General features: G+C 38.3%; 1 pseudogene; it reads left to right on the forward strand.

The window, feature by feature from the left end:
* The first annotated feature begins 7,282 nt into the window (after positions 1-7,282).
* On the forward strand, positions 7,283-19,550 carry LOC127353477 (myosin-7-like; annotated as a pseudogene).
* Positions 19,551-25,822: the final 6,272 nt, after the last annotated feature.

A 25,822-nucleotide genomic window follows, 5' to 3' on the forward strand; every position in this document is an offset into this window, starting at 1 on the left:
CAGAAAAGCTTGAACCCTTCAAGGAACCAGTGTTCTGAAATAGCCAGACAAGTAATTGAAAAACACCCAAAGAGCTTTGCAGACGTCACAGCTGAAGGGGAGCTAATTGGCTGTGGCTATGGGTCACTTTTAAATCAAATTAAAACTTGGATTGATCATGTAAATCATGACAACACATTAGTTCGTGTTAGGAGGCCAAAACAACATGCTACATGCAAGACTGCATCCAGCAATGAGAGCCCCACTCCATCCAAATGTTCCAAAATTGATAGCTATGGATGTGTTAATTGGCACCCTATTGACCTCCCTCAAGGAGAAACCCCAGACTCAGTTGAAGGGAAAAGAAAGGAAATGGTGGAGCTTTTTTGCAGTAGAGGGACCGAGAGCTGCTGAGCGTGCCTGGGTGGAAGAGTACATGCTGAAAACATATGCCTCTCAGCGCTACACTATTAATGCCAACCCTCCACCTAGCATGGATGAACTTCAAGAAAAGTGGCCATTTCTCTTCCTTAAGCGATTTCTCTGTAATCATTTTGCAACATTGACTGGGGATGATATTGATGCAAGAAAATTCTTCATTTCTTCCAGAGTCAGCTTTCAAGGTGGAACAAAGAAGTCCGAAACGTCTTGCAGGACATAGAAAAGGCTGGCTGTGACAAAGTCAACCATGGTGTGGCATGCACTCTCACCACAATGGCATTCTTCAATTCAATTCAATTTTCAATTCAATTTTATTTGTATAGCGCCAATTCATAACAGAAGTTATCTCAGGACACTTTTCAAATAGAGCAGGTCTAGACCGAACTCTTTAAAACATTAATTACAGAGACCCAACAGTACCACCATGAGCAAGACCTTGGCAACAAGGGCAAGGAAAAACTGCCTGTTACAAGGCAGAAACCTAGGACACATCCTCCGGCTCTAGGTGGGTGGTCGTCTGTCTCGACCAGTTGGGGTGAGAGAGAGAGAGAGAGAGAGGCAGAGAGAGAGAGAGAGAGAGAGAGAGACAGACAGGTGCACAGCAACAACAGTATTGGCAATGGCAATCTAGCAGGACCATGGCAGGAGGCTCCACCAGGATCGACAAGAATCTGCGAGACGAGAAAGCACAAGAACTCCGGGGAAGAAGTGAAGTTAGTAACATGCATTAATGGGACATGAATGAGTGCAGAAAGAGAGAGGAAGGGAGGAGCTCAGTGCACCATGGGAAAACCCCCGATAGTCTAGGCCTATAGCAGCATAACTAAGGGATGGTTCAGGACTCACCTGATCCAGCCCTAACTATAAGCTTTATCAAAGAGGAATGTCTTAAGCCTACTCTTGAATGTGGTGAGGGTGTCTGCCTCCCGAACCACAACTGGAAGCTGGTTCCACAGGAGAGGAGCTTGGTAACTGAAGGCTCTGGCTCCTGTTCTACTTTTAGAGACTATAGGAACCACAAGTAGCCCAGCATTCAGAGAACGTAGTGTTCTAGAGGGGTAATAGGGTACTATGAGCTCTTTAAGATATGAAGGGGCCTGACCATGAAGAGCTTTATAGGTGAGGAGGAGGATTTTAAATTCTATTCTACATTTTACAGGGAGCCAATGCAGAGAAGCTAGTACAGAAGAAGATGTTGATGCTCTGTTCCTTCTGGCAGATGTAAGCTTTCATGCTTTTGCATTTTTTTTATAAATATATCTCATGTGTTTTTATGCATGTGTTTTAAAAAAGAGGATCCCATAGGAAATAGGCTACTGTAAAAATGACTTTGTACTAAAATTTGCTCTTTTTTTGTTTGTTACTCTTAGGTGACCGCAACTGCAGCAGACATAAATAGCAGTCCCCATGCTCCTAGCACCCCGAGGCTGATTGCTCTTGGTAATAGGCTTCTAGAATGGTTGAATGTCTTCTGGTAAAAAAACAATAACAGCACCTGAATAGAGGTAGTTAAATAGTTGTTGTAAATGTATCAAATACAACACAGACAGGTTCCTCCATTTTTCTCTCATAGCTCAAATGACCTTAAACATTAGGAACAAAAACAAAAAACAGTATGTTAAAATCACTCATTTACACTGAAGTCTAGCAATATAAGCCATTAGTTTTACACTACTTCTTGAACTGAGGTATTCACAGGAAGTTCTCTGCATTGAAACATAGCACTTGAAAACAATGTTCAACAAAACAGAAGTGGCAAAAGTCAGCAGAAAAATGTGGACAGCATGTTAAAGCTGTGACAGTTACATAAGGCAACTGTAGTATTTCCTTCATAAGCCAAAACATCTGGAAAACCTACAAAGTCTCTTAAACAACGTCCACACATTACTTTTTAAGACTTTGTTCATTTCATGTTGAAAAAATGGTTAGTTGTCATAATTGACTGGTAACTCCAAGTAACAGCCACATGTATGAGCAACAGGTTTTCTCTGAAATCCCTAAAGTTGTGTGAAGTTGACAGTGATGCTGTTTCCTGTGTGATCCAGTGCAAACTCTGAGGAATGAGGACAGATGCTGGGTGTCTGACTCTCTAAGGTATGCACTTACATACTTGACAATTTGTTTCTCATGGGTACTGGGGTAATAGATTTTTCACTATCTTACCCGATGTTGGTTGTAGCTCTTCATAGACAGCTGCAACCCCTCTGATCTAACAGGTGTGAGTGTGTGGCTCCACGGCTCAATCACAAAGGCAGGCTTTTTGCCAGCAAAATGTGATTATTCTGCCTACACTTTTCCATTCTTCTTTTTACCAAAATCATGATGTAGGTATGGCACTTTGAAGTCATTTCCCATAGTGCACGGGTCATAAAAGTTATCACAGTACATCTCTCAAAAAAACCTCCACCATCCGCAATCTTTTCAAGCTTTCCATTGGGAAGAATAACTTTAAAGAAAAGGTCATCCTCCAGGATACTTTCCTCTGAAAACAGAGAGGCAAGGTATCATCAAGACTGGAGTACTCCATCCCAGCATTATTTTTGTTAATTTATTTTTCTCTCTCGCTCTCATGGGTTGACCAGCAATAAAGCCCTGTATTTTAATCAAGACCTCTTGCCTCATGACGGTCACTGGAGGAGCTATATGTGTTGTTGCTAATTTGACAGTGTCGATGTCTAATTGTGCAGCTAACATAACTAACTTACTTCACTTTATACCTTTTTGTCCTAATAATGTTGCAACATGATTCCGCGATCAGGTTAATATTGTAGTGATGGAAGTTTCTGTAAGTGTCTATAAGTGCCACGGATGGGTTTACATTAGAGTCAATAGAAACCCCAGTGCGTCCCATACAGCCGCTGATGGGTACCATATGCAGCTGTATGGGACAAAGGAAAGAGACAAAGCGTCAGTCTTCGACGAGTTGGGAATGAGGTATGCTTGTTTCTGTGAAGCAACAAATTGTAGCACTGTGCCCAAGACAAATTTCCCCTCGGGGACAATAAAGTTATTTCTGTTCTATTCTATTATGATTTGTATTACAGTTTTTCTTAATTGTTTACACACATTTTCTGAAAGCATGCCTCATACTCTCAGAACTCTACACACAAATCAAAAAACACACACACAATGGGCAAAACCCCTCAATTCTCCTGCAAAATGAAACTTTACATTCAAAACAATGTTATTTCTTCTCAAAATGGTATTTTGTTTTCAAATGACACACACAAACCATCATATGAATAGACATTTATAAGAACCAGTTGAACACTGATGTGCTCAATTTTAAACACTATGATGAATGGAAAACACTTCTTCTCCATTCATCATAATGACTTAGGCCTTTTTTTGTTCAGTGTTACACTTACTACAGACAGTACATACATAAGTGTGTTGTAAAATATTTGAGAATATTGTTTTTATACTCAGAACACACAAATACACGGTAACAAATATATTTTATTTTTCCCACAAAAACAATGTTCACAGTGTACATCCCAACCAACACAAAGTTGCAAATACAGTGGTCTACATACAAAACAACAGAAGAATTTACTGTATACAGTTACAGTAAAAAAATTAAATAAAATATATGCTGCATCCTCTTCTGTTTCGGTCTGCCCACCGCACCTCATTCTGCCCACCGCACCTCATTCACATCACAAGCAATGTTTTCCCTGGCCAAGCAGCGGGGGAAATATCGCCTAGCATGGCAAATCCAGCCATGAAAAGCATCAACTGCTATATCTCCACATGCGTCTTCCATAGTTTGGAGAAGGGGTATACGCGTTTGTGGATTTCAGTCATACACTTTCCATCTCAAGGCAGAAAAAAAAATCCTCAATAGGATTGAGGAATGGAGAATATGGAGGGAGATAAACAACAAAAAATCGTGGGTGGGCAGTGAACCAGTTACGAACCATAGCAGCCCGGTGGAAACTTACGTTGTCCCAAATGACAACGTACCTGAGCTGCTCTGGGCCGTCTATCTGATCTAGTGGAATGAGTGTGTTGTGTAGGTGTCCAGGAATGTGATCAGATGGATGTCACCGTGGTGGGTAATCGCTGCACACATTGTGATGTTCCCTCGGTGGTGGCCAGGGACTTCAACAATGGCATGCTGGCTGATGATATTCCTTCCCCTCCTTCGTGTTTTTGTGAGGTTGAATCCAACCTCATCAATGAAGATGAACTGGTGCTCCACTGCAGCCACCTCTAGTTGAAGGACTCTCTGAAACACATATGACAATATCAGAAATAGACATGGAGTGGTCAGTATTGGGAAGCACAATCATTATGATTTATACAGTGTTGAGAGTATGCATCAATTGTGGGATTGTATAGGACTCACTTGCATATAGTTATATCGCAATTCTTTGACTCTTTCTGAATTGCATTCAAATGACACCCTGTAGACCTGCTTCATCCTCAGATTATTTCGACATGGTCCAGTGTTGATAAGCTTACCCTATCAATATTTTGAAATATCTCATTGTTTTCTATTATTTTTCTTTGTATTTGCCGTAATGTTATGGCGTTATTTTCTAGGACCATGTTCATGATTTCAGTTTCCTGTTCAGGAGACAGAAGAAAAAGAAAGAGAAACAGAAGGGCTCACCTGTTGCCCTTTTATGCTAAAGCTCTGATTGCTAATTGTAAAACTGTGTGACAGGTGTTTGCCCATGTGATGAGTCAGTGTGCACAGTAGGGCAATTAACTTTAGAATTTTGAATGACAGTGTGTTCCTTGTGAAAACAAGATATTTTCTTCATGAAAATTGTGCCAAATGCAGAGAATTGTATGTAGTGTTTTGAAAAAAGTGTGTTTTAGAACTGCAGTTTGAGTGTAAAGCAGGAATTGTGCTTGTAGTTTAGCAGAATTGGTTCAGGGGGTTGGTGCATGACTTACATGTTGTGGTCACTGTGTCTCAAGTACCAGTATTTGTGTGTAAACAATTGAGAAATAGTAATGATCAATAATATTTGACAGACAAAAGATAATGATTTTTATTTATTCATTTTTACATTTATTCAGAACAGTGTTGCCAACACAATGAGAATGGGGAGAAGGTGTATTAAATGTACAATAACTACTCCAAAGACCACTCAGTAACTGGTCAAGACAACAGGCAGATGACAAGGACCACAAGACAGACCAGTGTCTTTAGCGCCCCTAGTGGTAGTGACCACTGGTCCGTGCCAGAGACCATGGTCCCGGGACAGACCACGGAATCGGCTACAACCCCTGCTCTCCTCTTCTTGCCCGCTACTTCTTCTCTGTACCTGCACCGCTCCGCAGCCCGACCGTCGTCCAGCACGACACACACACAGAGTGAGAATCTGTTTAGTTGTAGTGTTGTGAATCAACTAACTAAGTTGCTCCAAAGCTGTGTCTCATACTTCTTTCCTTTTACCTAGAGGCTGGCTTGACCGCAGTCTACTAGCCTACTGTTTCTTCTAAACAGCACCGTCCTGTAAATGACAACATCCAGTCTCATCGTTTCTGTTTTCTAGTGATTTTATTTTTTGTTATATGAAATAGAAAATGAAAATCAAATAATTTTTTTTAATTTCGCTCATCCCTTTTTGACCATGTATGTATGTATGTATGTATGTATGTATGTATGTATGTATGTATGTATGTATGTATTACTTATGTAGGCAATGGTCCTCTGCTTTTATTTATTTATTTTTTTTATTTCAAACCCACAATGGAAAATACAGCTTCTCTTGTGCAAGGAATTTGTGATTAAAACAATTATTGCGTTTCTAAGGCCAATAATATTAATAATAATAATAATAATAAAGATATTTAAAATGACACGCCTCTGTATGCCTTTTGATAATATCCTTAGAATCTGTAAATGGTCTTTATAACATTTTTGTGACATGACAAACTCACCTCAACTCTCCTGCCTACAATATATTTGTGTATGATTGTCAGTGCCAAGGGAAAGAGAGAAAGATGGAGATGGAGAAGGAGAAAGGGAAAGGGAGAGCATGCAGGAAGAACCAGGTGAGAAAACAACAACAATAAATTGACATATAGTGAATAGTGGCAAGCAAAACAGTAATAACTCATATTCCTGTACTAACTTCTTGGCATTAAGTAGCCTATATTACATTTACTTTTTGTAACATTATTTTACACCACATTTTTTCATAAGGGATGAGAGGGAATCGACTGGTGAAAGAAATGAAGAGACAGAGGGAGTGCAACATAGAGACCACCAAGCCAAAGCAGCAGTTTTCAGATGGCTGGAATACTCAGCTAGACAAAATTATGCTTTCTGCTTTCCTTGTAGGGTATTTGGCAAAAATGTCAGAAAGGATGCACTTGTTAATGATGGAGTTAATAACTGGCAAAAGTTACTTAGCAAGTTTCAAAAACATGAAACAACACAGTCACATAAGGACTGTGGTTTGTTGGAACAGCTACAAAGCAAGCCTGTCAAAAGGGTTAAAAAAAATTTTGGAGTTAGTTGAACTAATGTTAAAATGATAAAGTTATTTTTCAATAGACATATTTTTTGTTTTTGTGTGAAAAAAGGGTGGTTGGTGGTAGTGGGGCTCATTGGGTGCTCAGCACCCCTAAAGCTCTGACCCTAGCATCGCCCCTGGCTAAACATAAAGCCTGTAAGGGCAAAATGCAGTGGTGAGCCAGCTATATGCACACATAAAAGCCTTCCAAAGCAAGCTCAATATTTGTAAGACACTTGTCACACTCAGAGCCCAGTACGTCACATTTCCCTGCCCTGCACAGGGTCGTGGTCAGATTTCCAGAGGACCCTATTGGTGCGTAAACAAGGAGGTATGCAGCAGCTATCACATATCTCTTTGCAGAGTGTAACAGGCGCTTTCAGGGTTTTGCTACTCTCAAAAAGGACATGTAGCTTTTCTCCTCTCCCTGCCCCACGGACCCTGATGAAGCCCCACACCAGCTGCAGATGAAGCTCACTCAGCTGCAGTGTGATGAGGTCGAGAGGTCGACACCAACAGCTCTCACTTGTGAACTTTCACCGGCAGTTGGATAAAGACAGGTTCCATTCCTGGGAATGGCGTTTGCAAAGAAAATGGAGAGCTTCTTCGGCTGCGCACATTTGTGTGAGCAGACATTTTCTGTAATGAACCTGAAAGAGAACTGGTTGAGGTCCAGACTAACAGATCCCCACCTACGCATCTCAACCACTGCTCTCAAACCAGACCTGGACTGTGTACTGCAATCCAGATCTCAGTATCACCCCTCACATTATGGTCAATTCCATGTCTCATAGTCGTCTGACTAAACTACAGTTTCTGAGTGAGTAAAAGTATATTTCATAGCTTGGCTGAATTGTTAGACATGTTCACACCTCCCTGGTGTATTTCTTGGTCATCTGAAATTCATAAAATGCAGTTTCTGAGTGACATATATTATATAATATATGATATAATATATTTCTCAACTTTGTGGAACCTTTTTGGAATTTTTTTTTGCTTGCTTGTTCATGGCGTTATCTGACTCTTATGTGGTATGAAAAAAAGGCTGAATTGTTTAGTGTTAAAGACCTGTGTTTTCTTGGTCATCTGAAATTCATAAACTTATACTTAAATAGACTATATTTAACCTGTATATTTCTCAGCTTTGTGGAACTTTTGTGGAATTTTGAATTGTTTGTTCCTTGTGTTATATGACTCTGATGTGATATGAAAGAAAGGCTGAATTGTTTTGCGCAGACCTGTTTACAGCTCAGTGGCTTACAATAGGTAACACTGCTATGTGAAAAAAATAACAATTGTTTTGGCACAGATGGTTAATATGCAGTGCATTTGTACGGAAGCGTATTGCATTCACTTGAAAATGTATTTTTTGGTTTGTTTTTCTGAGTAATTATTTTTGTTTTTTGGAGTAGTTTTTTGTCTGTTTTCTGAGTAATTTCTTTTTATGGTTAGTTTTTCAGAGTAATTTTTTCTGATTTTCTGAATATTTTTTTTTCTGTTTTTCTGTTTTTTTTTTTTAGTTTAGAGAGCATTTGTACGGAGCCCCTAAAGGGACATGAAAAAAAAAAAAAATTAAATGCTTCTAGTGCACACTAGATACTGATAGGGTGTTGTGGCAATCAACACATGGCTCATTTGAATATTAAAATGAGCCATGTGTTGATAGGTCACTACACGAAAATGTAACCAATGAAATGACTTATTTTGACACACATTTTAAGCCAATAAGTATTAAACTAACAAGGTAATCTGCCAAAAGGCGGACCGTTTTTGTTATTTTCTCAAAAGGAGGACAAATGAGTGTCCGGCTGCAGGACAGGGCATTTAAATGCGGACTGTAACAAAAAAGGTTACAGATTAATTTACATTTATTTTTTAGTTACAGACAAATTAGTTTAATACTCATTTGAATATTAAAATTAGCCATGTGTTGATTCGCCACAACACTCTTGTGCACACTAGATACTATCTAGTGGGAAAAAATGACTCCGTAAAACAGGAAAATAATTACTCAGAAAAACAGGGGAACAAATTAGTCCGAAGAACAGGAAAAAAAATGAGTCAGACAACTGGATTTTTTATTTTTTTTTAAGCGAATGCAATATGCTTCCATACATTTGTTATTGCAATATAAATAAAATTGCTATAATGCAGTGCATGTGACTTTATTATGGTGCTCAGTATTTTCCCATTATCAAATCTGGCCCCCTTTGAAAATAGTTTGGACACCCCTGGTCTAGTTATTATTTTTATTTTACATAAAGCAGCTTTTTTGTTGATTCTGGTGACCCCTGTGGACAAAAGTGGTAATGTTTCCAAATCAAACAGTGGTAGGCATTAAGAATCTTCTTACTGATGGTCTTGTGTGCTACTGTAGGTCATATAGAGGCATCAGTATGAAACTGAGATGGTTGTACAACTATTTAAAAAACTCCTGGTAGTACGTTTAACCCAAATGTTCTTTTTTAGTTAGTCTAGTTTTAGTTTAACTTTATTGACTTGTGTTACTGAGTTTCTTTCTGAATAAATATCAGGTTTAATTTAATGTTAAGTATTAAATTAATTAATTACAACTAGGAGCAAAAAGTCAATTCTTACTACAGAACGGGCAAATCTCTCAGAGAGCGCAAGGAGGCACATGTTCAAGCACTGACTGGAAGTCTGCCATGTGCCTTGTTTTACTGAAGCATTTCTACTGAATGCACTGCAGTGTGTGTAGGAGAATCTTGAGGTATGGCTTAAATTGTTTAGCTAATCAGTAGGACTGCTGGGACTAGGATTATTATGATCCATTAATTTGCCATGATCCAGAAAAAGATGTGACTGGTGACTGTTGTAATGTATAGTCAGTATCAAGTATTTGAATTTACATTAGAAACATGCCTGATCTGTGTTCGCACTCTTGCTGTGGTGCTCCACAAGTCTAATGCTTAAAGATAATTTGCAGTTTAAGCTGTCCCTCGACCCTTGATAAGCCACTCTCTTTTATCCTCACTTTTATAGGGCAGTACTATGTTATGTCACCATAGTAACTACTCAGCTGATTGGCTTTTTACAGAAGCTTCCAAACTGCCTAGTGCCTTAAAAGTCCGACCCCCAACATACTACACCACTTGACCTCTGACCTTGGAGCCTGTCTCTTCCTTCTCAGTACCCCGCACCTCTCTCATTACAGTGAGTAGGCGTAATTAGATCATTACTGCACACTAAATGTTAATTGAGCTTTCAAGCAAACACAATGTAAAAATACATATTTATTACATAGTGAATGATTCATGGACTTTCACTCAACGTAAACAGACTATAAATTGAACAAATAAATCCCATCCTCCATGTGTAGGGCACTACTAGAGGATGGAAATTTATTTTAGGTTTATTTAGGTGTTCAGGTTTATGACACTGATTTTATTAAGACTGGCTGTTAATAGTTATTTGAGTTAATAGTTATAGTTACCTTTATTGAATTCAGCCAAAGTAATTATCATGTTTGGTGAGCATAAATGAATGAATAGAAAAACATTCAGAATGTGAGCCATACTAATAGTAGCTTTGATCTTTTTCTTCTCAAAGTAAGCTAAATAATACGGCTGCAGCATCTGACCAAGTGAGGTAGAGTCTGGAGTGGGAGGGTTTTCCTGTGAGCCATCAATCACCTGCATGCTCCCTGTCCCTCACGCACCTGCTATTCTTAGGTTGTACCATCACTTGTGTATATGGTGTAATTATAAAGAGTTCAATTATCACTACAATGACTCTCTTCAGCCTGTAGTACTAGTCAGCTCACAACAGGCATTTAAATTCACACACTGAGTAAATAAACACAGATAATGTGTTTTACTCAACGCAGCATAGTTGTCAGATTTGTGGATGACCTATTCAATGAAAAAGGCGTGATGTACTTTCATTACATCTTACACTTGACATTTCATGTCATTATTTGTTTGTGTATCTTTGATTAACTGGAAACTAAAAAACTGTTGTGGAAACATTCGATTTTGTTGGGCATTTGGATCATTTGCAGCATGAACAAACCTTCAATCAATTCTGTATAATATATCAATACACTAATAATTAAACATTTTGAGACATCCAGGTGACAATGTCATGACCACTTTTCTTCAGAACCAGCTTTATTGGCAAATTCCGTGTGCACATATAAAGAATTTGACTCCCAGTTAGACACAGTTCTAAGAACAAATTTCAGGAAGATAGAAATAGACGGCTAAAAACATTTGCTAAACAAAGATCAATAAAATAACAACACATAAAACAAACTTTAACTATAATGTGCATGCCAGTAGTTGAAAAAAGAGTACAGTAGAGAATAAATACAAATATATAAAAATCTTGTTGACACTTACATTAGGTGTCCTAAAGTTTAAAGCACTATTCACTCTTGGGCAAAACATTCTTTTGGTTTAGTCAATATACTGTCCAATCCAGAATGAGCCTTGCATCCTCCCACTCTTTGATGACATGCCCACTTCTTTCACCTCTACACTGCAATCTTTAACTACTCAAATTACATGATGGAGTACGACAGAGGGCCCCCAACAAGTGCGGCTCCTAGAGACATAACATGTGTTCCTCATTGCACCCCAACTCAGCTGACAAGTGGCTGACTCTGACCACTAAATCACACTGACTCTATGATGCCAACTGAATCTTGTGTAAGAAAACATCACAGTGGCATTCCTGTGAAATTGCATGTATTAGTTAGTTTAGAAGATAATAATAATAAATCATTTGTCACTAATAGTCTAACTAATTAAATAATTAAATTAAAGATAATATATTCAATACATTTTGTACTTATTTAATGATTGCAAATTGAGTCATATCTCGGTAATTTATATGTGCATAATCAGAATCTGCATAATAATCCAATTTACTGCTTCTTAAGGTTGCTTTACTATACAACCATTAATTCTCAAAAAATAATTTTAAAAAGCTTATCTGTACCTTAAGATGTAAGTGACATTATAACAGCTTAGTGTTAGATGTAATCATTTTAAATCACATTTTTATATGAAACTATTATTCCACTTTTATATATGCCATGTTTCAAAAAAGGTAAGAAACGACTTACTTCAGAAAGGGATTGACCCACATGTAGTGCCAGCTAAATATTTCAAATGCTTCCAGACTCAGCTGTCATTCTAGCCATATTTGGCACGATAGCCTGCTTTAAGCCTTGCTTTGTAAGCAAACCAGACTGAACATAAGGGGTACAAGTACAAGCACAAGCTTCAGTGTGTGGGGTGGTAGACCAGTGAAGTTCCTGCTTGTGGTGAGGATATCTACTATTGCATTGTACAATTTAAATATCTTCTTCATTTTAGAAATTAGTTTACAAAATATAGTGTCATATAAGAGTAGAAATATATATGTATTACTATTCAATGCACTCTGTGCTTTCAATGTATATTTTCCTTGTAATTTTACAATATAATATGTGTATGTTAATTCATTTTGATGTTTTCTGCACTGACAAAAACATGTTTTCAACAGGATTGTGGAATATATCATTCTTTTCTTAAAAGGAAAGGATAAGGTATGTGCAGCTTTTACCACTGATTACAGTTTTATCATATGTATTAGTATATCTATGTTTAGTCAGTGGATGGCAAGGTGAAGCAGTGCTTAGCCTCACACTGAGAAGGGTCTAGGTTCCAACATGCCAAACCAGCTGCAGCAGGTTGTGTGAATTTTGCATGTTCTCACCATGCCTGCATTAATTGTCAGCTCTAAATTGCCCGTAGGTGTGAATGTAAGCTTGAATGGTTGTGGCTCAATGTCAGCTGGGTTAGACTCGAACCCCCCTTAAAGGATGATTGGTTATAGTTAAAGAATGCTTGGATAATAATTTATATTTAGGTGTTGTTCACCCATTGTGTACAAACCTCAAATAACAATTGATTATAAGAAATTATAAAATGAAATTATAAAATGAATCAGCCAGTCAGTCTGAAGGCTTCAAGTCAGCGGAAGGCCACCTGTAATGATGCAAAACCATTTTTAGGTGTGAATATGTTAACTGTTTAGTACACAAGGCACGTGGGCACTGTTAAATCACTTGAGCAGAAAACATCAGTCTAAGATTGTTATTGTTTGACTTGCTGCAGACATAAGCCACCACCATGAGTACGGACGCGGAGATGGCCGTTTATGGCAAAGCTTCCATATACCTCCGCAAGCCAGAGAAGGAGAGAATTGATGCTCAAAACAAACCCTTTTAAGCCAAGGCCGCCTGCTACATGGCCGATGCCAAGGAGCTGTACTTGAAGGCAACAATCCTCAAGAAAGATGGTGGCAGAGTCAGTCTGACAAAATTGAGGACATGGCCATGATGACCCATCTCAATGAAGCCTCTGTGTTGTATAACCTCAAAGAGCATTATGCAGCATGGATGATCTACGTAAGAAAAGCTGCCTAATAAGAAAACAGAAATATACCTGTACAGCGAAACTAGCTATACTAAGAGTCAACTGCTGGATCACTTTCAGACCTACTCTGGGCTGTTGTGCGGCACTGTGAACCACTATAAGTGGCTCCCAGTATACGATCAGGAAGTTGTAAATGCTTATAGAGGCAAGAAGTGTATGGAGGCTCCTGCCCACATCTTCTCTGTCTCTGACAACGCTTTTCAGTTCATGCTTACTGGTAAGTTGTTACCATAACAATGTTGAATTAATCAGTATATGAGGTTTCTGCTGAGTAAAAAAATGGTTATTCTTTTTTTTCCCCAATTGAACAGATAGGGAGAACCAGTCTGTCTTGATCATGTAAGTTTCACATTTGTTGACTTTGCTGAACATAATCTAATATGATAAAATTCTTACAAGTCTGTGTCTATACCTAGTGGAGAATCTGGTGCTGGAAAGACTGTGAACACCAAGCGTCATCCAGTATTTCGCAAAACAATCTCAGTTGGTGGAGACAAGAAGAGGGACACATCAAAGGTTTGTTACTGTATGATGATTACAATTCAGTGTTCTTTAAGTATGGAATACATACATTCATTTTCTGACATAAATTTTAAACCTGGATTATAGGGGTTACTGGAGGATCAGATTATTGCAGCCAATCCTCTGTTGGAGGCCTATGGTAACGCCAAAACTGTGAGGAATGACAACTCTTTTCGTTTGGTAAGTATGGAAGGATTTCTACACATGAGAGGTGTTGTTACACATTGCCCATTATGAGGGACATTAAAATTTCCATTGTTCCAAACAGGGTAAATTCATCAGAATCCATTTCGGCACAACTGGCAAACTGGCTAGTGCTGATATTGAGACATGTAAGTAACAGGTCTCATAGTACATACAAATAGTTGGAATGGAGAATTAGACAGTCTCTGACCCTTTAACAACTTCTTTAGATCTGCTGGAGAAGTCTAGAGTAACAAATCCAGCTTCCTGATGAAAGAGGCTACCACATCTTCTACCAGATGATGACCAACCTCAAACCTGAACTGATTGGTAAACGGATTGAGTTGTCACAATTCTACAACCTACTAGTTTCAACGTGCGACAATCTAATACATTTGTCACCCCTTTGTTGATCTCCAAAAATGTCACTCATCACAACCGTCCCCTACGACTTCCCAATGTGTGGCTGGGGTCAGATCACTGTTGCCAGCATTGATGACAAAGTGGAGCTGGAGGCCACTGATCTGAGTCATTTTTTCTTCAAAATACTGAAATATGTTTTGTGTACAAAGTGCAATATCAAAACTGCTCTTTTATAGACATTTTTTTAAAGTGATTATCTTTTGTGTGGTCACCTTTCTTATAACAGAATGCTATTGATATCCTGGGCTTCACTAATGAAGAGAAGATGAGCATCTACAAGATGACTGGTGCTGTGCTCCACCATGGTAACATGAAGTTAAAGCAGAAGCAGCGTGAGGAGCAGGCTGAGCCAGATGGTACAGAGGGTGAGTATCTAATGTCAGCTCAAAGGAATAGCTTTGGAACAACAGCGGAAGTCATGATGGAAGGTCACAGTCCCAGACTGCATGTATAAATCACTAAACCTTTCCAGATGCTGACAAGGTTGCTTATTTGCTGGGTCTGAACTCTGCTGACATGCTGAAGGCTCTGTGCTATCCCAGAGTGAAGGTCGGAAATGAGTTTGTCACCAAGGGACAGACAGTGCCTCAGCTAATTGAGATATACTGCTATCAGTTTCTTGGTTTGCATGCATTTCCAAGCACGTGTGCATCTACAATACGTAAAAAAAAAAGTGAGAAAGTTAATTAGTTTAGTTTAGCTTAGATTTATAACATCAGATGCCTTGTGCAAGTAAGCTCTACTTTTGTATATCAGCAATCAATTACAAAACATTTGAATGACTTCAATCAAATCATCCGTCCTTGTTTTCAGGTGATGAACGCAGTGCCTGCCCTGGCCAAGTCCATCTATGAGAGGATGTTCTTGTGGATGGTCATCCGTATCAACCAGATGTTGGACACTAAACAGCCAAGGCAGGTCTTCATTAGTGTCCTGGATATTGCTGGATTTGAAATTTTTGATGTAAGCTTCATTTCAAATGTAAATAAATCATTCTTATTGTCTGAAAGATATTACATTGAAATTTTGTCCCCTCACAGTTCAACAGCATGGAGCAGCTGTGCATCAACTTCACCATTGAGAAACTGCCACAGTTCCTCAACCACCACATGTTTTTCCTGGAGCAAGAGGAGTACAAGAAGGAGGGTACTATCTGGGAGTTAATTTACTTTGGCATGAACTTGGCTGCCTGCATTGAGCTGATTGAAAAGGTATCATTTCATTTTGTCATTCTATTCGATTGTTCTTGTTTTCACTTAATGTATGACATAATTACATACATCATTCTACTTTTTTCCTAGCCCATGGGTATCTTATCCATCCTTGAAGAGGAGTGCATGTTCCCCAAGGCCACTGACACATCCTTCAAGAACAAGCTGTATGACCAGCATCTTGGCAAAAACAAAGCATTTGAGAATCTAAAACCCACCAAAGGCAAGGCAGAGGACCACTTCTCCCTGGTGCACTATGCTGGTACCGTGGACTACAATATTAATGGCTGGCTGGACAAGAACAAGGATCCACTGAATGAATCTGTTATTCAGCTGTACCAGAAGTCCTCAGTGAAACTGCTGGTTCATCTCTATCCTCCTGTTATTGAGGGTATGATAGTAGATAGATTGCTAGATTTTCAAGCTTATAGATAACGTGTATTTTTACCTAACTATAGCATGTGTTCATGTAAATATTGAGTTTTGAAAAAACATACCCACTTTAAACCGTCCACAGAGACTGACGGCGGCAATAAGGGAGGCAAGAAGAAGGGTTGTTCTATGCAGACTGCGTCTTCACAGTTTAGGGTAAGATTTAACATTTCAAACTTTGGTACAAAATCTCTAAAATCTTTTTTTTACAAAGCTGATGACTAACTTCAGGAGCACCCATCATCACTTTGTACACTGCCTGATTCCCAATGAATCAAAGACTCCAGGTACATAGAGACCATGATCTCAAAAAAGTGTTTTGAGAGTGTTTCATTGGTAAGGAGCCAATACAACATCGCCATCATGTGGCCATGGATAAACATTACATATTGCCTTGTAACTTGTTACCAAGAGGCTTAAACCCCAGATCATTTATGCCCAATATTCTGTGGTTCTTTCTCACCTATTTTAAATCCAGGGGGAAAATATTAAATAATATATTTTGCTTTTACTTCTACAAATTTAATCAGATTATCACCAAATATATTCAATATGTGAGTGAGTCTGCAAAAAAGTTATTAATTTAATTTTACCATTTGCTACAAGATTGTGTTAACACTAATTGCCTAATTCTTGTATGGGCTATTTTACATAAATTGAAGTACTTTGTGCATACATCACAACTACAACCAAATTATGTTGTCTGACTCACTTGAAATTTGGCACAATTCACCCTTGTAAAAAGGCTAATGTGCAAAAAGACACAACTGTCAGCCATTATAGCATAATTGCATTTTACTGTTTAAAGTATTTAGATATAGATCCTTATGCAGATAAAAAATAAAAAAAAAAAAAAAATAAAAATGTGTTTTCTTAATCTCTGATGACCCAAAAAAGTATTTTTTTAAATACAGTAAATATATTATATATTTTTCATTTTTAAATGATTGTGTAGGGTACATGCTCCTTTTCTACCTTTCTAGTTTAATGTTTAGTATGCTGTATAGTAAAGACATACAGTGATTTCTATTTTCTGTTTATTTAGGTGTTCTTCAAAGCCGAAGAAGAAGCTGGCTCAGATGAAGGAGATCTACGGGAAGATGCAATCAGATTTGGCTGCTGCCCTGGCCAAGAAGAAGGAACTGGAGGAGAAGATGGTGTCCCTTCAGCAGGAGAAGAATGATCTGCAGCTGCAAGTAGCATCTGTAAGTACACCTCAACAACTGATTTTTTCATACTTTTCAGTGTTGATGTGCTAACTTCTATTTTCATAAAACAAACTAGGAATCAGAGAATCTGTCAGATGCTGAGGAAAGATGTGAGGGACTTATCAAGAGTAAAATTCAGTTTGAAGCCAAACTCAAAGAGACCACTGAGAGACTGGAGGATGAAGAGGAAATCAATGCTGAGCTCACTGTCAAGAAGAGAAAGCTGGAGGATGAATGCTCTGAGCTCAAGAAGGATATTGATGACCTGGAGCTTACCTTGGCTAAAGTGGAGAAAGAAAAACATGCCACAGAGAACAGGGTTTGTAATTATTAATATCTAGTACATCAAGTAACATTCATAGATTAGCATGTAATAACAACATGTTTCTCGCAAATGTAGGTGAAGAACCTGACTGAGGAGATGGCTTCTCAGGATGAGAGCCTTGCTAAGCTGACCAAGGAAAAGAAAGCCCTTCAGGAGGCTCATCAGCAGACTCTTGATGACCTGCAGGCTGAGGAAGACAAAGTCAACACTCTGACCAAGGTGAAGACCAAGCTTGAGCAGCAAGTGGATGATGTAAGTTTGCAAAGTAATTTAGATTGGCAAAGCATGTTTCCTTTTGAATATGATAATTAAATACAAATTTTAATGTTCAGCTTGAGGGTTCTTTGGAACAAGAGAAAAAGCTGCGTATGGACCTGGAGAGAGCCAAGAGAAAGCTGGAGGGTGATCTGAAACTGGCCCAGGAATCCATCATGGATCTTGAGAATGACAAGCAGCAATCTGATGAGAAAATGAAAAAGTAACATATAATTTGAATTTGTACAACAACCATTCTCTTTAAAATTCTGGTCAACACCATGAACTCTTACTATTTACCAAATCTATTATTCTCACAGGAAGGACTTTGAAATCAGTCAGCTCCTCAGCAAGATTGAGGAGGGGCAGTCCTTGGGTGCTCAGCTTCAGGTGACATATTGTATTATATAAAACATTAATGCACATATTTCGTATTTTGTATTTTGTATATTACAAGAAAAAGTTGAAAAACACACCTACATTCAACAGGCCTGTATTGAGGAGCTGGAGGAGGAGATTGAAGCGCGCCAAGGTTGAGAAGCAGAGAGCTGACCTCTCCAGGGAACTTGAGGAGATCAGTGAAAGGCTGGAGGAGGCTGGTGGAGCCACTGCCTCTCAGATTAAGATGAACAAGAAGCGCGAAGCTGAGTTCCAGAAGCTCCGTCGTGACCTTGAGGAGTCCACTCTGCAGCATGAAGCCACTGCTGCTGCTCTCCGCAAGAAGCAGGCTGACAGCGTTGCTGAGCTGGGAGAGCAGATCGACAACCTCCAACATGTCAAGCAGAAGCTTGAGAAGGAAAAGAGTGAATACAAAATGGAGATTGATGACCTCGCCATCAACATGGAGGCTGTTGCTAAAGCAAAGGTAGAATGCTCCTGCCCATGGACTGCAATCAGCCTGCCACGACTGTGATCTGCTAAGGGAGCAGTTTGAGGAGGAGCAGGAGGCCAAGGCTGAGCTGCAGCGTGGATGACCAAGGCCAATAGTGAGGTGACTCAGTGGAGAGCTAAGTATGAAACTGAAGCTATCCAGCGCACTGAGGAGCTTGAAGAAGCCAAGTAAGTACATTTTAAACAATTAAATAGACATAAATGTAACACTATCGTGTAGCTCAACTGACAATGGTATTTCTGGTATCAATACTTGTATTTAAACAAATGTATATAGATATAACAATTTTACATTTGTTTAGTTATTTTAGGGCAAACATTTTCGATTGCAACTCTTTTATATTTTTATTTAGTTCCTTAAACATATGGAAGTATTTCTATTTCATATACACAATAACAAAATTTTTTTAAAAGTATCTGTAACTTTAAGGTTTTCACTCAGAGAAAAATTCACACCTTTTTCAATCAGGAAAAAGCTGGCCCAGCGCCTTCAGGAGGCTGAGGAAGAGATTGAGGCAGTGAATTCCAAGTGTGCTTCTCTTGAGAAAACCAAGCAGAGGCTCCAGAATGAGGTGGAAGACCTCATGATTGATGTGGAGAGAGCCAATGGGCTGGCTGTCAACTTGGACAAGAAGCACAAGAACTTTATATTTTAGATATTACTTTACCAGGATGCGCAACTGCACCTTGATGATACTGTCAGAGCTCAGGAGGACTTCAAGGAACAAGCTGCTATGGTAGAGCGCAGGAACGGTCTCATGGTGGCTGAAATTGAGGAACTTAGAGCTGCTCTGGAACAGACAGAGAGAAGCCGCAAAATCACTGAGCAGGAGCTGGTGGACGCCAGTGAGCGTGTTGGACTGCTGCACTCTCAGGTAAACAAGAACTGTCATTTCTTCAGTCATTAAAAAATCTTTTCATGAGTTAACGTGGGAAATGAAATATGCTAGCTCCAGAAACTTGAGTCTAGGGCAGTACTTCTCAAATTGTGGGGCGTGAGAGGCAGGGGGGACTGATGGAGGAGGAGAGATGGAGTTTTTGACAGGAGTGAAAAGAAAAACGGAGGAGACGCCAGAGGAAAGAAAAGCAAGTGACAGTAACCGGCATAAACCTAATAAGACCAGGAAATACGACGAAGCCTACATAGCCTTTGGGTTTACCGTGAATACGATCGGAAATGAGGAAAGACCTGTGTGTGTTTTATGCCCCAGTTATGTCAATAAGCAACTGGACTTTTTTCACCGAAAACCCAATGAGTATTACCAACAGGATGGTCATTTTGTGAGCGAGGCATCAGTAAATAAAAACGCACTGTATTAAGTCTATAAAAATGCACATCCCAGTGAATCACATCTTATTTCTGAATCACACAGACAGTCTGTGTGATTCAGAGAAAAAATTTTTACATGTTAGAAATTGAGTTAATAAACTGAACTTGGAAATTGTTTTAGGTTGCTGCAGATGTTATCAGAGCTCATTTTATTAATCTATTTTGATAATCAGGTGATTGTATGCAGAATGCTGGTGCCAGCAACTCATACAGTGGTTTGTACAGATTAATAAATAAATATTATCAGGTTCCCAATAGTATTTCAATTCAGGGGGGGCGTGAACAAATTTCTGTCCCCTAGGGGGGGCATGACATAATAATAATTGAGAACCACTGGTTTAGTGTAAGACAATTCTGTTAAGATCTGCACGGTAGAGCAAATGTAAGAAAACATGCAAAACAAATATCTAAATATTATCTTCACTTTCTGGTTTTCTAAAGGTGCGTGAGCTGGAGGCAGAGGTTGAGGCTGAGCAGAGACGTGGAGCAGATGCTGTTAAGGGTGTCCGCAAATATGAGAGGAGGGTGAAGGAGCTCACCTATCAGGTACAACTACATTAAGATTTTACATGTACTGTACAGATCAATCTGGCTTACTTTCCATGAAATATATTTAAACACAAATCTATATTTTCTTTTACAGACTGAGGAGGACAAGAAACATTTTACCAGGCTGCAGGATCTGGTTAACAAACTGCAGCTCAGAGTGAAGGCCTACAAGAGGCAGGCTGAGGAAGGGGTAAGGACTCACATTTATTTTTAAACAATGGGCTACTTGATACATTGTCATATTTATTTTATGTACAGTACACCTAGTAGGCTATTTTCAACATTTAAACATTTTTCTGTTTTTCTGTATTTCAGGAGGAGCAAGCCAACGTTCACCTGTCCAAGTGCAGAAAGGTCCAGAATGAACTGGAGGAGGCTGAGGAGTGTTCTGACATTGCAGATTCCCAGGTCAACAAACTGAGAGCAAAGAGCCGTGACTCTGGCAAGGTAAATATATATTAATTTTGTGATCAATAACTAAAACAGCATCATCATTCTTTGATTTATGTCTGTTTGTTGTAGCAGATTCTTAACAGTATTATATTCACACCATTACACAGTATCAGGTTTAAATGCTATAAAATTAATTGATTAAAAATATTGTCACCTAAAGCTCATTAAAATCTAAATTACACAAACAATTTATCTGTTTTTTACAGGGAAAAGAAGCAGCTGAGTAAAGCATGCTTAGTGTTTTCACTGTGTAAAATTAAATGGTTTCTCTTAAATTGCTGTCTGTTATACTTAATAATAATAATAATAATACATTTTATTTGTAAAGCACTTTTCATAAAAGAATCTCAAAGTGCTACAGTGCCACTTTCATGTCTTTGCTTCCCATGAAAGGTAGCTAATGTGAGATTTGAGAGACACTAACCAAATAGTTTTTCCAATCATTAATTAATGCAAAATGTTCACTGTGACACTCAAAATATTATCAAATTATATAAATCAAAAACGAGTCAAGATCATATACTGTACAATAATATAATTTGTATAACTCGGTCAAACTACAGTGCCAAGAATGTGGATAAACCTGATTTGATATTTTAGTATCACATGGTAAAGTAGAAATCACAGTCAGCTGTTCTATAACAGGCTACAGATGTGTGGTGTGGGTCATTATTGGGTGCACTTTAATTTCAAAGTAAATTTTAAAAATCACCGAAAATGCACATGGAATTCACTATGGCCAACTTAAGGGCACGCCACGGACACGCCCTTTAATGTACATGCACAAATAGCACAACTTTTCATCAGCACCATTTTTTGACTGTACTGACCAATTTGGAAGCATATGTGATAAATTCCCTAGGAGGAGTTTGTTCAAAAACAATGCGAAAAGTTCGCCGAAAGTGAAAATCAAAATCAAAATGGCCGACTTCCTATGGGGTTTCGGGTATGGGTCCAAGAGGCTTTTTTGTACGTCCCGGCATGTTACACGTGCCAACCGAGTTTTGTACATATCAGTGAAACGTGGCTACACAACAAACACGATTTTTTGGTATGTGTGCTTCAGGCACCACTCTACACGTGCCCTATGAATTTCATATTCATAACTATTACGGTCTCCGCACAGTGATTTACCATGCCACCAGACCGCCACCTAGTGGCGGATTGTTGACACATTTTTTAGTGAGTCTCAGGGAGCCATGGGGAGGCATCGTACCAAGTTTCATCTTAATCACACATACCGTTGTAGAGATATAAACTTCTTCATTTTAAAGAGCACCACCTAGTGACAATGACCTGAAATTGTGCACGATGCTTAAGAAAGACATGATTAACTATGGACCCAAGTTTGGTGACAATTGGACATAGCAATGTGGAGAAATGGTCCACTTCCTTTTTTGACGAAAAATCCACAGGAAGTGTTAATTTTATAACGTGCTTATTTTTTTTAATATCAAAATTCTTTGAATTACTTTTTTATTAGGACGGTCCCCACATGCTACGTGAAAAATGTTGTGCGGATCGGACAAAGCACATGGGAGAAACGCGGAAAAGTAGTTTATGGACATTTTGCGCTCTAGAAAAAAATAATTCTAGGTGGAAGTGGGCAGGGCTTACATGGGGAGATTCAGCTCTATTTACCGAACGGGTGGATACAAGGTTTTTGAATGTGCGACAAACTATGCAGAAGTTATTAGCCTAAACACATTTTTTACGATAGTAGCGCCACCTAGTGGCCAATCCAAAAGCGACACATAGAATATCAAATTTTTCACCAGGCCTGACCACTTTGCCAAATAAAATTGCGTTTTTTTATAGGTTCAGGGGGGCAAAATTGCAGTCAAAGGCGCTAAAAATAATAATAAGAAACATAGCAAATACAATAGGGACCTCCAGGGGTTGCTGGCTCGGTCCCTAATTAACATTTCTGACTGTAAATCATTCTTTATCACATAGATTTTCATCATGTCCATATGTTGGATGACAAGTGAATATAGAATTTGTTTTTTTGTCACTGCAAGTTCAACGTTATTGCCTGTGACATTTAAAAATACTATTGCTCAACAACTGGAATGGTTGACATTCAAAGTGCAGTGATGTGCATGAATCCAAAAATGGACTTGAAACTGCAGAGTCAGTTAAAGTGTTAATAGGTTGACATATGAGTGTGAATACCACAGCCATATCCCTTACACCTTATCATAAGTAGTGGTAATATATTTTTTTATTATATGTATTATTTATTTATTGTTTAAACTAATTGTTGATCTATTTTGTATCTTGAAGATTTATTTTTTAATCAAATAAATTAAATAATCTGTGAGAAGCATTAGAATACATGTGTATTTTTACTGTAACTGTATTCACCAATATCAATGAATAAACAGTTTGTCAAAAGACCTAAAATTAAGGTTTCCTTTTGTAGGTAGGAATTAACACAAATTCAAGATGTCCCTTTGCTGATGGAAAACTGAAACATAAGATGTATGTACTAGCAGCAAATGCCAACCTAATGTAAGCATCAGCTGTCCTCCTAACCATATTTGGCTTGTGTCCCGCATTTAACTTCTACTTTGTCAGCAACACACATGTAATACAAGGGTTCCAATTCCAGTCTGTGAGTGTTGTACAGGATCTATAAAGCTTATGTTTGTGATGTTATTATTGACTTACTTTAAATAATAGGATGTATTGGACAACAGTAGTCCAAGTATGCAGTATTGTTACACAGCATAATGTGAGGAGCAATTTGTAATTAAAAATTAAATTAATTAATTAATTAATTAACTATGATGTCTACAATAACTAAAGTTTGGTATGTACAATAACCTTTAACTCATTTCACACATGATGAAATAGTTAATGTTAAGTAAATAATAAATAATATTGGTATTATTATTAAATATATTTAAGTCATTACAATCTTCATAGCTCTAGCTCAATTAAATTACTTTACTTACTACTTTACTACAAACTATGGATTTGCACGTACATTTTCCTGTTGAGCAGAACTCAGTTACATCAACTAAGGATCTTAGTGGTAACACACATAAGTAACCCCTCACTATGAGTAGAGTCAGTCAACAGGTGGTACAAAGTATCTAAGGGATGCTCTGAAATAGACAGAAAGGGGGCAAGAGGGCCATCACTGATTTTGACTTTGCTCTCCATATGACCTTTATTGTCTGGAGACAATAAAATAAAGCCTGGAAGTTACTGACTGGATGAGGTTGAGTAGTAAAAAGTAGCAAGAACACATCAAAGAATTTTTATTTAATAAAAAAACATAAATCAAATGTATGTTTTTATTCATGTATAATCACCTGCAAATAAGGATAACCGGAATTAGCTTTTTTTTATCTACAGAAGGAGCGGGTCGCCAAATTACATATCCTACTTTGGTGAAGGCAAGACACACAAGACAAGTACTTGTTGCCTTCGTTGGTTGAGTTGGACAGGCTTAGGCATAAGGAGTGAGTCCACCATTCTGCACCACTTTGTTTCTACTGTAACTGTTCTCTGGATAGGCCACTTACATTTTTGCAAGACTTGCAGCTACCGTAGGTTCTCCTACACGCTTGGAAGGGGAGGGTGAGGCAAGCAGTATTCAGTTGATTGCAGTGTGCAACTTCACTGCTAGATACTACTGAATCCTTCACATTGGACCTTTTACTTTATACCGCAAATTGAAGAAAAACATTACCAGGCTGCAGGATCTGACATCATACTGCTTTTGTAAAGCATATTAGCTCCAACCAAGTAGCAAAGTGAAAAGTATTACTTAAACAGTTTAACAGTTTTAACAATAATCAGCCAAATCCTGATCTAACACAACTACCATTTAAAGTACTGGTGTTGAGGGAAACTAATGAGCATGCTCCCAATATTGGACCAGTTTGGGATTTCTTGGCATCACAACCTAGCCTGACCTGACCTGCCTCATTTGCTTAGGACAATAACAGCTGTAGTCAAATTGGTTTCATGGCAGCTGCAATGGATTCCAATGGCGACCCTGAGTCAGAAAAAAAGCATGTCTAAAAATATCAAAATGGTCTTAGAAAGTTCTGAAAGTCTCAAACCATTCTTTCAGCATAATCAACTGCTACATGTGTGGAACTTTTTGGCAGCTGGTTAGCTCATTATTATTAAAAACAACAAAAATTATTTCAATGGAGTTTTTAAATTTAAAAAAAATTATGTTTTGCCCAAGTTTGTACATACTATAATAGTTGCAATCTACTTTCTGGTTGAAAGGGTGACACATGGTCTTCATCCTCATAATGAAGTAGGTTTGATATCCTAGATTCAATACAATTCAGGCTATTCTCTTTTGGCAAATGGGACAGCAGTGGCATTTCCCTAGAGCTTCAAAACTGCTCCGGAAAACAATGTTGCCAAATGATCTGCTCAAAAGAACATGTTTTGGACAAAGAAAATATTATATAAAACAAGTCAAATGAAACTTTGGTCAAAATGATTTACAGTGCACAACTGACAATAGTGATGATTAATGATGAGAAACTTTTACTTGGGCTGCATTGCAGCAGTTACGATCATAGAGAGGCAGGAAATAGACTTGAAGCCTATAAAGATTCTTAGAGTTATGGTTACACTCGTTAATCGTGTGACTGAGTGAAATGTGAGCCACTACACAGCATGGGTAGATATCTGTATTGAAAAAATATTTGTTTTATC

The sequence above is a fragment of the Dicentrarchus labrax genome, unplaced genomic scaffold (assembly GCF_905237075.1).
Source record: "Dicentrarchus labrax unplaced genomic scaffold, dlabrax2021, whole genome shotgun sequence".
In the NCBI taxonomy this organism is placed as follows: Eukaryota; Metazoa; Chordata; class Actinopteri; family Moronidae; genus Dicentrarchus; species Dicentrarchus labrax.